This window comes from Pseudophryne corroboree, chromosome 2 (genome assembly GCF_028390025.1).
Source record: "Pseudophryne corroboree isolate aPseCor3 chromosome 2, aPseCor3.hap2, whole genome shotgun sequence".
Classification (NCBI taxonomy): domain Eukaryota; kingdom Metazoa; phylum Chordata; class Amphibia; order Anura; family Myobatrachidae; genus Pseudophryne; species Pseudophryne corroboree.
In genome coordinates this window covers 700,992,138-701,004,856 of record NC_086445.1, presented here as the reverse complement: position 1 = coordinate 701,004,856, position 12,719 = coordinate 700,992,138, and the positions used below count along the sequence as shown (strand labels likewise).

The 12,719-nt window shown below is 46.5% G+C and overlaps 1 long non-coding RNA gene across 1 annotated transcript in view; it reads left to right on the top strand.

Annotated features, from left to right (window-relative positions):
- Positions 1 to 4,223: 4,223 nt before the first annotated feature.
- Positions 4,224 to 12,719, top strand: part of LOC135045327 (uncharacterized) — a 62,984-nt gene continuing 54,488 nt past the window's right edge. The window contains exons 1-3 of the long non-coding RNA XR_010237819.1: positions 4,224 to 4,609; positions 7,640 to 7,803; positions 9,406 to 9,434. This is a non-coding gene — a long non-coding RNA (uncharacterized LOC135045327). The remainder of the gene's footprint in view (positions 4,610 to 7,639; positions 7,804 to 9,405; positions 9,435 to 12,719) is intronic.

Here is a 12,719-nt window from a genome sequence, read left to right as displayed (position 1 = left end):
TGGAGTGGTGGTGCTCCAGTTGCTGAAATGGTGCAAATGGTCATAGAAGCCTCCTCTTCCCATACAGTCTTGAGTAGGTCAGGCCTAGACATTGCAACTGCGGACACACTTGGACTGTCCTTGGGGATTTGTAATATCTCTGAACACACAGTTGTTTTTTCTTGTGCTTTAACAAGCTTTATTTTTTTACTTTTTGAGAGAGAGGAGGGCTTCCATCTTCATGAGAAGCTGAACCACCAGTCATGAACATAGGCCAAGGCCCTATCCATCTGCTATCCTGACAAAGCCTTGTAGGCAAAATGCGCTGATTTCAGATCGCATTGATCCCTCCAGTGCCGCACCTCGCTGTTAAGCGGGCTGGTTGGGTGGTCTGCTGGCAGACAATTCACCCTCCTGATATGAGCATCCAGAGTCCAGTACCCTACATGAAGCGGACCCACATCTCCACAAGGCATCCAGAGGAGGTAAGAAGGGGAGTCCTCTCACCTACCTTTGGCACACTTGGGGACTTACGGGCAGACCTGATACAGGAATAAAGACACATATTGTATATATTATACAGGAACTGAAGTTTAGGTATTGTATACCCTGGAACTGAACTTTTACAATCATTTAATCTCTTTTTCATTCATTTCATTTTTTTATACCAAAGGTGTAAGTCGCAAGGGAGCGCACCCTATCCCTTCCATCTATACCATTTGAGACTTTTTACTTCATATACGCATAAACCATCTCAGTTTACGGAGAGTGTATATCTTTTAACCATTGTGTTATATGTTGTAAGTCTACGTGTTTTATGTTGTATACCGGTAATAGGAGTCATTATTCTCCCCAATAAGATTCTTTTAATTCATTATATATATATATATATATATATATATATATATACATTATATAGTTTCATATACGTTCAGATATACAGTATCTTATTTTATCTACAAAATAAAATTTCTATTCTTTACGATTGAGTACTATATATAATTTATAAGGTAAGGAAAGTGCTGGAGTTTCCTCTGTTGTCTCAAATGTTCTTCCTTTGGTGGTCATTGTAGTACACTCACCCTCCTAGCAGCTTGACTCACCTGCCAACTAGTTATAGAGGCACAGCACCATCTCCTCTTTGTGTACTCAAGACCTTAGCCTTTCCTTGCCACTTCGTGTTATGAATGGCATATTGCTAAATTTTATGTTTCTCAGCACATAATTTCTTTTTTTGGGGGGGTTATTAATTTTTGCTTCTTGGATTTTACATGCCCTCTATGACATTGGACAACGGCCTTAGAAGACGACGTTGATGGAATTGTATCATCAATGTCATGACTGGTGGCAGCAGCAGCTTCAGCACTAGTACTAGGATCTGGAAGTGGTTCCTGATCTTTCACTATTTTTTCCTCTAAATTTTTGTTCTCCATTTCACAGGACAACACCCCTTTATTATTACAGCACACAGAACAGTGCCCCTTTATTTTCACAGCACCCCTGTATTTTTACAGCATGCAAGATAGGGCCAGTGTACATTTATTTTCACAGCACCCCTGTATTTTAACAGCATACAAGACAGGGCCAGTGTACCTTTATTTAAACAACAGCACCCCTGTATTTTTACAGCATACAGGATAGGGCAAGTATACATTTATTTTCACAGCACCCCTGTAATTTTATAGCATACAAAACAGGGCCAGTGTACCTTTACAACACCCTTGTATTTTTTACAGCATACAGGACAGTACCAGGACCCCTGTATTTTTACAGCATACAGGACAGGGCCAGCACCCCTGTATTTTAACAAAACCCCTGTAATTTTACAGTATACAAGACAGGGCCAGTGTACATTTATTTTCACAGCTCCCCTGTAATTTTACAGCATACCAGACAGAGCCATTGTACATTTATTTTCACAGCACCTCTGTAATTTTACAGCATACAAGACAGGGCCAGTGTACCTTTACAACACCCCTGTATTTTTTACAGCATACAGGACAGAACCAGCACCCCTGTATTTTTACAGCACAGTGACAGGACATCAACACCCATGTACAGCTGCAGCACCCCTAACAGCACATGACACCACAGTGGCAGGACAGCACCCCTAATAGCACACAGGACAGCACCCCTAGAGAGCACACACTGACCCCACCCGACGCCACCACCCACCGAGAGAGACATAGGTCTGTCTCCCTTACTCTCCAAGGCTGGAATGAAAATGCCGGCAACACGTGGCTCTTTATATGGAATCCAAAACCTGCGAGAATCCAATAGCGGGATGATGACGTTTTGCGCGTTCTGGGATCCGATTCTGGCGTTAAGTCCCAAGCCGGACTCGTATCCGGGCTCGGATCCTGAAGTTCGGGGAGTTCAGATCACAGAGATCCGAACCCGCTCATCTCTAAACCGAACTGACACTAATGAAGTTATATTTGTATACTATACTGCCTTTAAAAAGAACAACCCCAGGAAATACCTACGCATGGTTGGAGACGGAGAGACAGTCGAGTTTGATGTTGTGAATGGAGAGAAAGGCCTACATGTAGTTAATATAACTGGATCTGGTGGTGTTCCAGTGCAAGGCAGCATATATGCAGCAGATTGCAGAGAATATTGGTGCTACTCACGTTTTAGAGGTCTTCCACATAACTACCAGCAAAACTATAGATACAATGATGGTGGAGAGGACTCTGAAGAAGTTGAAAGTGCAACAAAAGAAAAGAAACCTAATCCCCAACAGCCTTTTCAGAGGCGTCGCTACCAACTATACTACCAAAGGAGACTATATAGACACAGACAACAATGTCCTAGGCCAAAGTGAATTGCTGGAGCAAACATCTGAACAAAATTGAAATTGTGCAGCAAAGCTTGCGGTCAGACCAGGGGGTAAATTTACTAAGGTGGGAGATTTTTAGAACTGGTGATGTTGCCCATGGCAACCAATCAGATTCTTCTTACCATTTTTCTAGCTGCTTCTAGCAGATAATAGATATAATCTGATTGGTTGCTATGGGCAACATCACCAGTTCTAAAAATCTCCCACCTTAGTAAATTTACCCCCAAGACCTCCTCCAGATCTATTATATCAAAGTAAAGCAAAAATGGATGATACCCATTCCAGCATGTCCTATCCCAACCAATCCCAACCAAGCATCTTTGAGTGCCACTGATTGTAATAAGGAAGAGGTGCCCATAGCAGAGAGATTGGGGTCCCCTGAACTGAATTGCCTAAATTATGTTATGCAAAAGTCTAAATCTATTGTTCCTGAAGAATCATACAGTGTAGCCAAAGGGCCCTTAATGCCTGTTCTTTCAGAGTATAAACTCCCAGGCCCTGAGTATACTGTAACAAGCTTTAGTGAGATAGCATTAACTATGCAGCAGATTTAGAGAAAGTCAGGAAGGGAACAAAGATATTCCTCATATTTAATGTAGACATAATCCTGCAATGTAAAGTGTAATTTTTATGTAATGTATGTATTTACCTATTGGGGGTTATTCCGAGTTGATTGCTCGCTAGCAGTTTTTAGCAGCCGTGCAAACGCATAGTCGCCGCCCACGGTGGAGTGTATTTTCGCTTTGCAGGATTGTGAACGCCTGTGCAGCAGAGCGCCTGCAAACACATTTTGTGCAAAACAAGACCAGCCCTGTAGTTACTTATCCTGCGACAAGTGACACTGTAATGACATCAGATACCCGCCCAGCAAATGCCCGGCCACGCCTGCGTTTTTCCGAACATTCCCAGAAAACCGTCAGTTGACACCCATAAATGCCCTATTTCTGTCAATCTCCTTGCGTTTGGCTGTGCGATTGGAATCGTCGCTAGAACCAGTGCAAAACCACAATGGACTTGCATACGCATGCGCAGAATAGCCTTTTTTTTCACTGATCGCTACACAGCGAACAATGGCAGCTAGCGATCAACTCGGAATGACCCCCATTGTTCAAATATTTAGCTGTAATACAAAACTGTTAATTGAGACTGTTCTATATTATACTTTAAATATTGCGTTTTGCATGAGGACATGCAAAATTCTAGCGTGGAGGTATGTAAAGCCCTGCTATATGAGGTATGTACGTGTGACACTGAGGAGTGGGCTACAGAGCATGTACATGTGATTACAGAGGCGGAAAGTTCCCAGCAGCCTTGGCAGCTGCTCTGGAGGTCAGAAGCAGGTCTCATGACCAGTGTCAGTTGGAAGTGAGCAGCAGTTGGTCGGGACAGAGTGGCACAGGACCCAGGATGTGTGAGAGGGGTGGTCTTCACTTTGCCGGTGGCTGGGCTCCCGACGACAAGCATACCGGCGCTGGAATCCCGACTGCTGGCATACCGACAGCTTTTCTCCCTCTTGCGGGGTCCACGACCCCCTGGAGGGTGAATAGATAGCGTGGCGCGCACGCCACTGTGCCCGCAGTGTGTCTCATTTGCGCTCATCCAGCTGTCGGTATGCCGGCGGTTGGGATTCCCGCGCCGGTATGCTACACCCGTGTGAGAGAGCTGGCACTGACTGTGAGGGTGTGTCCTGAGGTAATCGCTGAGAAGAGGGTCCTGGGCTGCTGAGGTGCCACTGGCAGTGGTGGGAGGAGCAATGACAAAAGCCCTAACATACACTGACTGAGTAAGGTGGGTTGTGTGGTGGGACTGGACCTTCCTTCAAAGGGGAGAGGCAGGAGCTGCTTGCTGTGAGGAGTTCTGCCTATCTAACAGGAAAGGTATTGCTGTCAAATATCCCACCTTACACCTCAGTACAATGCAGCACATTATAGTGTAAACTGGCTCTATTGAGTGCCCATTGAAATAAACTTGTATCAGATGCGAGTTCCCAACTTTTTGCATCAGACTATGGCCCTCATTCTGAGTTGATCGCTCGCTAGCTACTTTTAGCAGCCATGCAAACGCATAGTCGCCGCCCACGGGGAATGTATTTTCGCTTTGAAAGTGTGCGATCGTATGTGCAGCCGAGCGGTACAAAAACATTTTGTGCAAAACAAGACCAGCCCTGTAGTTACTTATCCTGTGCGATGATTCTAGCGTCGAAGGTCCCGGAATTGACGTCAGATACCCGCCCTGCAAACGATTGGTCATGCCTGCGTTTCCCTACCACTCCCAGAAAATGGTCAGTTGACACCCATAAACGCCCTCTTCCTTTCGATCTCCTTGCGATCGGCTATGCGAATGAAATCGTCGCTAGAAGCATTGCACAGCAACGATGCTGTTTGTACCCGTACGCATGCGCATTTTTGCCGTTTTTTCCCCTGATCGCTATGCTGCGAAAATCAGCAGCGTGAGATCAATTTGGAATGACCCCCTATAGCAAGAGACTGCAGCATAGAGAAGTACCACAGCACAGCTTCGGGATAACTTATTCTGTCAGACTGCATTAAGGAACAACTGGGCTCCGAAATCTCAAGTAATCTGTCTAAAAGCATTTAATATTCTACTCCCAGGTAGACATAAGAACTGTGATTAAGGTCAGCTATTGAACTGCTACGTTAACCCATTTACCTGCCAACAGGATAGTCAGGGACGTGGGGGTAATTCAGAGTTGATCGTAGATCTGCTAAATTTAGCACATCTACGATCATTTACTCTGACATGCGGGGGGACGCCCAGCACAGGGCTAGTCCGCACCGCATGTCAGGCCCTACTTCCCCCCCCTTTCCCCCACCCCAGGTACAGAAGCATCACACAGCGGTGATGCTTTTGTACCTGACGAGTAGCTCCCTGCCAGCGCAGGTCCTGCGCGCTGGCAGGGTACGGTCATTAGGTCGACCACACTTAGGTCAACAGTCATTAGGTCGACATTGTCACTAGGTCGACATGTACTAGATCGACATGGGAAAATGTTGACATGCGTTTTTACATTTGTATTTCCATTCTTTGAACTTGTTCATACTTTATGATCCACGTGGACTACGATTGGGAATAGTAACCTGCGCCGAGCGCAGCGATGCACCTTGCCGAATCAGGGTGAGCGAAGCGAGTCATGTGAGGAGATACGGTGCACTAATTTGGATTCTCCGTCACTTTACGATGCAAACGACACCCAAAAAAAACACCTCATGTCGACCTTTTTTCCACGTCGACCTTGTTAATGTCGACCTAATGACTGTGTCGACCTATTTCAGGTGTCGACTTAATCTCTGACGACCAATAGTGGTCAACCTAATGCATGTCGACCCTATGACCCATGCCCGCGCTGGCAGGGAGCTACCCGCTGCATTCCGGGTCGCAGCGGCTTCGTTTGATGTCACGTAGCTGCCGCAGTCCACCCATCCAATGGTTCAGACACGTCTCCATTGTCCGGACCATGACCCACCAACGGCATTCTAATGTTGTTGGCATGCCCCCTCCCGCTCTGCGACCGCCTCTGCTTGTCAATCAGATAAAGTACAAGCCAATCAGCTTCAGTTGCCATGTTACAGGCTGTGTTTGAAAAAAGACAAGAGCTGATTGTTGGTAATTGATCTCTCTCCACTTTATCACACTCCAAAGCTTATGGTTTTTTTTATACTCCTTTCAGACCGCCCGAGGCAGTTCGCACTCGGGAGCCTGACACTGGAGCTCCCAGGGTGCACCCTGCCTCAGGCGCCTCGGGCAAATTGCCGGGTTGGTGACGTCAGCGGTGACGCGGTGGGTGCGGCATTTGGAGATCACATCGACTTGGCTCACGTTCACACCGCACACGTATTCAACCCTGCTCGCTACCTGAGTTGAAATACCGGGTCGCTCGAAAAGGTACTTCAACCCTGGCACCTTTCAGACCTCACATGAACATGGGTTATGCGCATTCATGTGCCAATAACCCATGTCCTGAAAGGGGTATCAGGGATGGACACAGGTCGTTGCATCCGCAGCAAGATCTACGTCCATCTCCAGCACAGGGCAAGGCCGTGCAGCATGTGTAGCGCCGCCTCACGATGCATCCACAATTTAATTGTGGACGTATTGATAAGAGGTTGACCCCTGCCAGCGCAGCAGGCGGTCCTCCGCCATTTTTTTTATCAGAGCAGCTGCGATTGACATCTCACAACATGCCCCCTTTTAAGCCACCACGCCTCCAATGCCGATGCGCCACCCCCCAAATGCCCGCCAATATCAATCACCTTGCTGCCACATCCCTCCAGGGTGCAGCCGTAAGGAGAAGGGTCGTGCACACAAACTGCAGCCGGTGCACATGCGCATACCTGATGGACACAGCCGCTGCATACAGATGTTTGGCTGCGTCCATCTCTGAATCACCCCCTTAGTACAACATAGGCCCCACAGGCTGATTCTGAGTTAGGATCAAAGCAAAAAATAATAATAATAACTTTGTAATTGGAACAAGCCATGTTGCAATGCAAGTGATAGAAATTAGGGATGAGCGGGTTCAGTTTCCTGAAAACCGAACCCACCGGACATCATGTCCTGAGCCCGGATCTGAGTCCGGCTTGGGATTTCCTGCAAGACTCAGAAACCAGAACAAGGCAATATGTCATCATCCCGCTGTCAGATTCTCGTGGGTTTTGGATTCCATATAAGGAGCCGCGCGTTGCCGCCATTTTCACTCCAGTCCTCGAGAGTGTAGCGAGAGGACATGTCTCCTCAGTGTCTGTGCGGGAAAGTTGGGTGGCACGTGGGGTGGTGACCTGCTCTTTTGTGTCATTCCAGTGCTGTCTTGTGCTGCATCAGTCCAGTGGTGGTGTCTTGTGCTGCATCAGTCCAGTCACAGTGGTGGTGTCCTGTGTTGCCATAAGTCCAGTGCTGCTGTATATGTCCAGTCCAGTGGTGCTGTGTTGTGCTGCATCAGTCCAGTGGTGTTGTCCTGTGCTGCCGTAAGTCCAGTGGTGGTATCCTGTGCTGCCATAAGTTCAGTGGTGCGTATAAGTCCAGTCCAGTGGTGCTGCCATATAAGTCCAGGGGTACTGCCATATAAGTTCAGTCCAGTGGTGCTGCTGTATAAGTCCAGGGGTACTGCCGTATAAGTCCAGGGGTACTGCAGTATAAGTCCAGTCCAGTGGTTCTGCCGTATAAGTCCAGTGGTGGTTACGTATAAGTCCTGGGGTACTGCCATATAAGTCCAGTCCAGTGGTGCCACCGTATAAGTCCAGTGGTGCTGCTGTATAAGTCCAGGGGTACTGCCGTATAAGTCCAGGGGTACTGCAGTATTAGTCCAGTCCAGTGGTTCTGCCATATAAGTCCAGTGGTGGTTACGTATAAGTCAAGGGGTACTGCCATATAAGTCCAGTCCAGTGGTGCCACCGTATAAGTCCAGGAATACTGCCGTATAAGTGCAGTGGTACTGCCGTATAAGTCCAGGGGTACTGCCATATAAGTCCAGTCCAGTGGTGCTGCCGTAAAAGTCCAGTGGTGCTGCCATATAAGTTCACCAATATTGTGTGTGCATTACATCTGGGCAAATTCCAGCACGTCCCATGTTTTGCACATCCAATTAATTTGGTGGTGCAGAATTTTTTTTTAAATGACAGGGGTGTGCAGGAGATGCTGTCGGTGGCACGAAAAATTGCGGGCCACTTTCGACATTCAGCCACTGCATGCCACTCACTGCACCTCTTTTTCTTCTTTGCATGATGTGCTGTTTGGGCCTAGTTTTTAAAAGTACCATCCTGTCTGACACTGCAGTGCCACTCCTAGATGGGCCAGATGTTTTTACCGCCCACTTGGGTCGCTTAGTTTAGTCATCCAGCGATCTCATTGCACCTCTTTTTCTTCTTTGCATTATGTGCTGTTTGGGGCCTACTTTAAAAAAAACTACAATCCTGTCTGCCACTGCAGTGCCACACCTAGATGGGCCAGGTGTTTGTGCCACACACTTGTGTCGCTTAGCTTAGTCACCAAGTGACCTCGGTGCACCTCTTTTTTCTTCTTTGCATGATTTGCTCTTTGGAGCCTAGTTTTTAAAAGTGCCATCCTGTCTGACACTGCAGTGCCACTCCTAGATGGGCCATGTGTCTGCACTGCCTAGTTGTGTCGCTTAGCTTAGTCATCCAGCGACCTCATTCAACCTATTTTTCTTCTTTGCATTATGTGCTGTTTGGGTCCTAGTTTTTAAAAGTGCCATCCGGTCTGACACGCGTTTCGTCCGTCAGTGTCTGGACTTCATCCCCTTGATGAAGTCCAGACACTGACGGACGAAATGCGTTGGAACGCTTTGCAGATATCCAATCTATGGACAGATAAGCTCTATATGTTTTTAATTCTTGGACGTGTGTCATTCAGCTATTCTTATGTCATTGTATTAAATTTATGTTTTTAAAATTTCTCACTGATGTGGCTAAGAAGTATTTACTAGTGGGAACTTGCTAATTCCCTATTGATGCCGCTTTGATTCAGACAAATGTTATGCGATCTGTTTTTGAATGGTACACACTATGTTTTGCTGTTTTTTATTTCCATGTACTGAATCCAAAATGAAGGTTGAAAGATCATTGCAGATCTAAACCAGGTAAGTGATCAGGCTAAAACTTACCGCCCTATATACTTGCTTTTCACCTTTGTATACAATTGAAAACACATTTTGGCACTTGTGTTCTCTATTTCCTATATCCACTGCATGTGTCTAACAAACACACATTTCTGCTTCACAAGCTGCCACTCAAATAAAACTTGAGGAGTGTTATGTTTCAGCTCTAGGTGTTTAAATGTCATTATATAAGTTTAGTACCGCAAACAGTACCTAAGCGCCGGCTCCTTCGCTTCCTTATATATATATATATATATATATATAGAGAGATATACACACACACACACACACACACACACACACACACACACACACACACACACAATGGTTCTGAAAAATTATGCAAAGCTGAGTATATTGTAAAAGCAGTGAATGAATGCCTTATAGGGGCCCAATATATCAGAACAGCATGTACTGTACAGCAGGGACGTAACTAGGTGTGGGCCAGCGGTGCATTGCACACAGCGCAACTCCACTGTAGGCGCATCTGCTGGCCCACACATGGGACATGCTTCCAGATTCCCCCAGTGGCGTCTGCAATGCAAAATACCGTATAGAGGTGGTGAGATCAGTATATGCACTATGGAGCATTCCGCGGCGGCGTCTCCCACCTTCCTTCCCCCATGGCTGTGATTCTGCTGCCTCTCTGCTACATCCAGCCCCGTCTCCTTTTTTCTTCCGGAAGTGTGTTGGGCCGAGGAGCAAGCAGGGTTGGTGCTGCCATAAGGCCACTAGGGGGCTCTGCCGAGGTCGGCTACTACAAAAATGAAGGATGTCTCTGAAACAAATAGTACAACAGTCAGATAGCTACATAAGGGACACCATGGACTTTCTAACCAAACTCTCCGATTTACCACGGCTAAGTGGAGATGTCCGACTGGCAACTATGGACGTATGCTCGCTGTATACCATCATCCCACATGAAGATGGCCCGCAAACATTGAGAGATGCTCTCACCGCCCATCCTCCAGTAAATCCTCCGATTGACTTTATTATCCAACTAGCCGAAGCAGTACTGAAGTTCAACCACTTTGCCTACCTGGATAAACACTATGTACAACAGTCTGGGACCGCTATGGGTTCAAATTTGGCGCCGGCCTATGTGAATATCTATATGGCGGCCTATGAGACGACGCACATCCTACCAACCTATGGGGCTCACATATTGATGTACAAACGTTTCATCGATGATATTTTCATCCTTTGGACTGGGACGACTGAGATGTTTAACCAGATGGTCCACACGCTAAATGAATTGGAAAGTCTGGTAAGATTTACACACCAGATTGATGACCATCATATCAACTTTCTTGACATCACGGTCACCATAGAAGATCACGTGATCAGTACCACACTCTATAGGAAACCCACAGATAGGAACACCCTTCTTCTATCTACCAGCCAGCATCCACCAGCACTCAAAGAGAATCTGCCCATTTCACAATTCTTGAGAGTTATGCGGAACAACACAGACCCAACGATCATGGAACAACAGCTACAGGAGATGTCACTGAGATTCCGAGAACGTGGATACACTGATGGATGTATACAACGATGTTCACACAAAGCCCGTGTGAAATTCTCATCATTAGACATTGCTACAACGAGTCCCAGCACCACCCCTGACAGAATGGTATTTACCACGACCTTTGACAACCACTCCGGCAATATTAGTAATGCCCTCCGCAAGAGATGGCCTATCATCACATCAGACACCTCACTCAAGGCGAAAAATACACGACCCCCGATGATGGCGTATCGAAAAGCACCAAACCTTAAACAACTCCTATTGAGACCAACAGCCACCCCTACTGTCTCTAGTAGGACAACATGGCTACAAGAACAGAAACCTGGATGTTTCAAATGCACTGGCTGCACCACCTATCGGAGTATGCTCACTGGCCCAACCTTTCCCCATCCACATTCTGGACGTCCCATTAAGATTAAATACAAACTACACTGCATTATGGACCACGTTATTTATATCCTTACATGTCCATGTGGACTATACTATGCCGGGATGACTTCAAGACGTTTCCGTGATAGGATGGCAAATCACAGGACCACTATCCATCAGGCCATTGAGTCCAAGAAGGCAGAACAACCTGTACCAAGACATTTTTTGACTCATCAACACCAGGTGTCCAATCTCAGATGTAAACTGATTGATTGGGTACCACCGCCCGCTCGAGGAGGGGATTGTACCTTGGCACTGAAAAGAAGGGAGAGCTACTGGATCCACTGACTGGACTCCATTTCCCCTAGAGGGATGAATGAGAATAACCCTCTCTCTATATTTCTCAGGTAGAACTGAGGACACTATTTAACCCATCTACATCTCCCGTCTTGGATGGCCCGGTGGATTGCCACGGCAGCGGCCTGCCACAGGCATGTCACGTTGCCACCCCGAGCCCAGGGTGACAAAATACACGCTATTAACTACTGTTGTACCCGTTGGGCTTATTCTGACTCAGTTTTAGTGGGTACTCCTCTCTGTTGAGTGTTCCGGCCTGTTGTATGTATATGCTTTATATATATATATATATATATATATATATATCACTGGACTTTACATTGCACTATTTATTCTGTGTCCATTATACCTGTTTGGTACATTTAAGTCATCATCGGATTATTACTGTATTTCTGCCGTGGTGGGACGCCTACAGCGCCCATCACTACATATTCAATGCTGATTGAGGTTTATGACTAATGTGTGCCTTTCAGTTTGTGTTATGCTTAGTATCCCAGGTCCCCGGTAGACCACCTATTGCTCTGGACATCAGTGTACTGGCCATAATGGGTCGTTACACTGCGTGCCTTATTTCTGCATTTGCACCGCTTCCTGCTCTCGGTTGCCGTGCGGCTGGCCAGAGGGGGGCTAGAGGGTGATAAAGTGCACGCTATTAACTACCGTTGTACCCTTTGGGCATATTCTGACTCAGTCTGAGTGTGCACTCCCCTCTGTTGAGTGGTCCGGCCTGTTGTGTACATGTCTATATACTTATATATCACTGGACTTTACAGTGCACGGTTTATTCTGTTATGCTGTATTCTGTATTCACCATACCTGTGTGGTATATTAAAGTCATCATCTGATCAGTACTGTATTTCTGCCGTGGTAAGAGACGCCTGCAGCGCCCATCACTATGTATGTAATGCCGACCTAGGTTTATGACTAATGTGTGCCTTTCAGTGTTTGTTATGCGCAGTATCCCAGGTCCCCGATATACCACCTACTGTTCTGAACATCAGTGTACTGGCCTT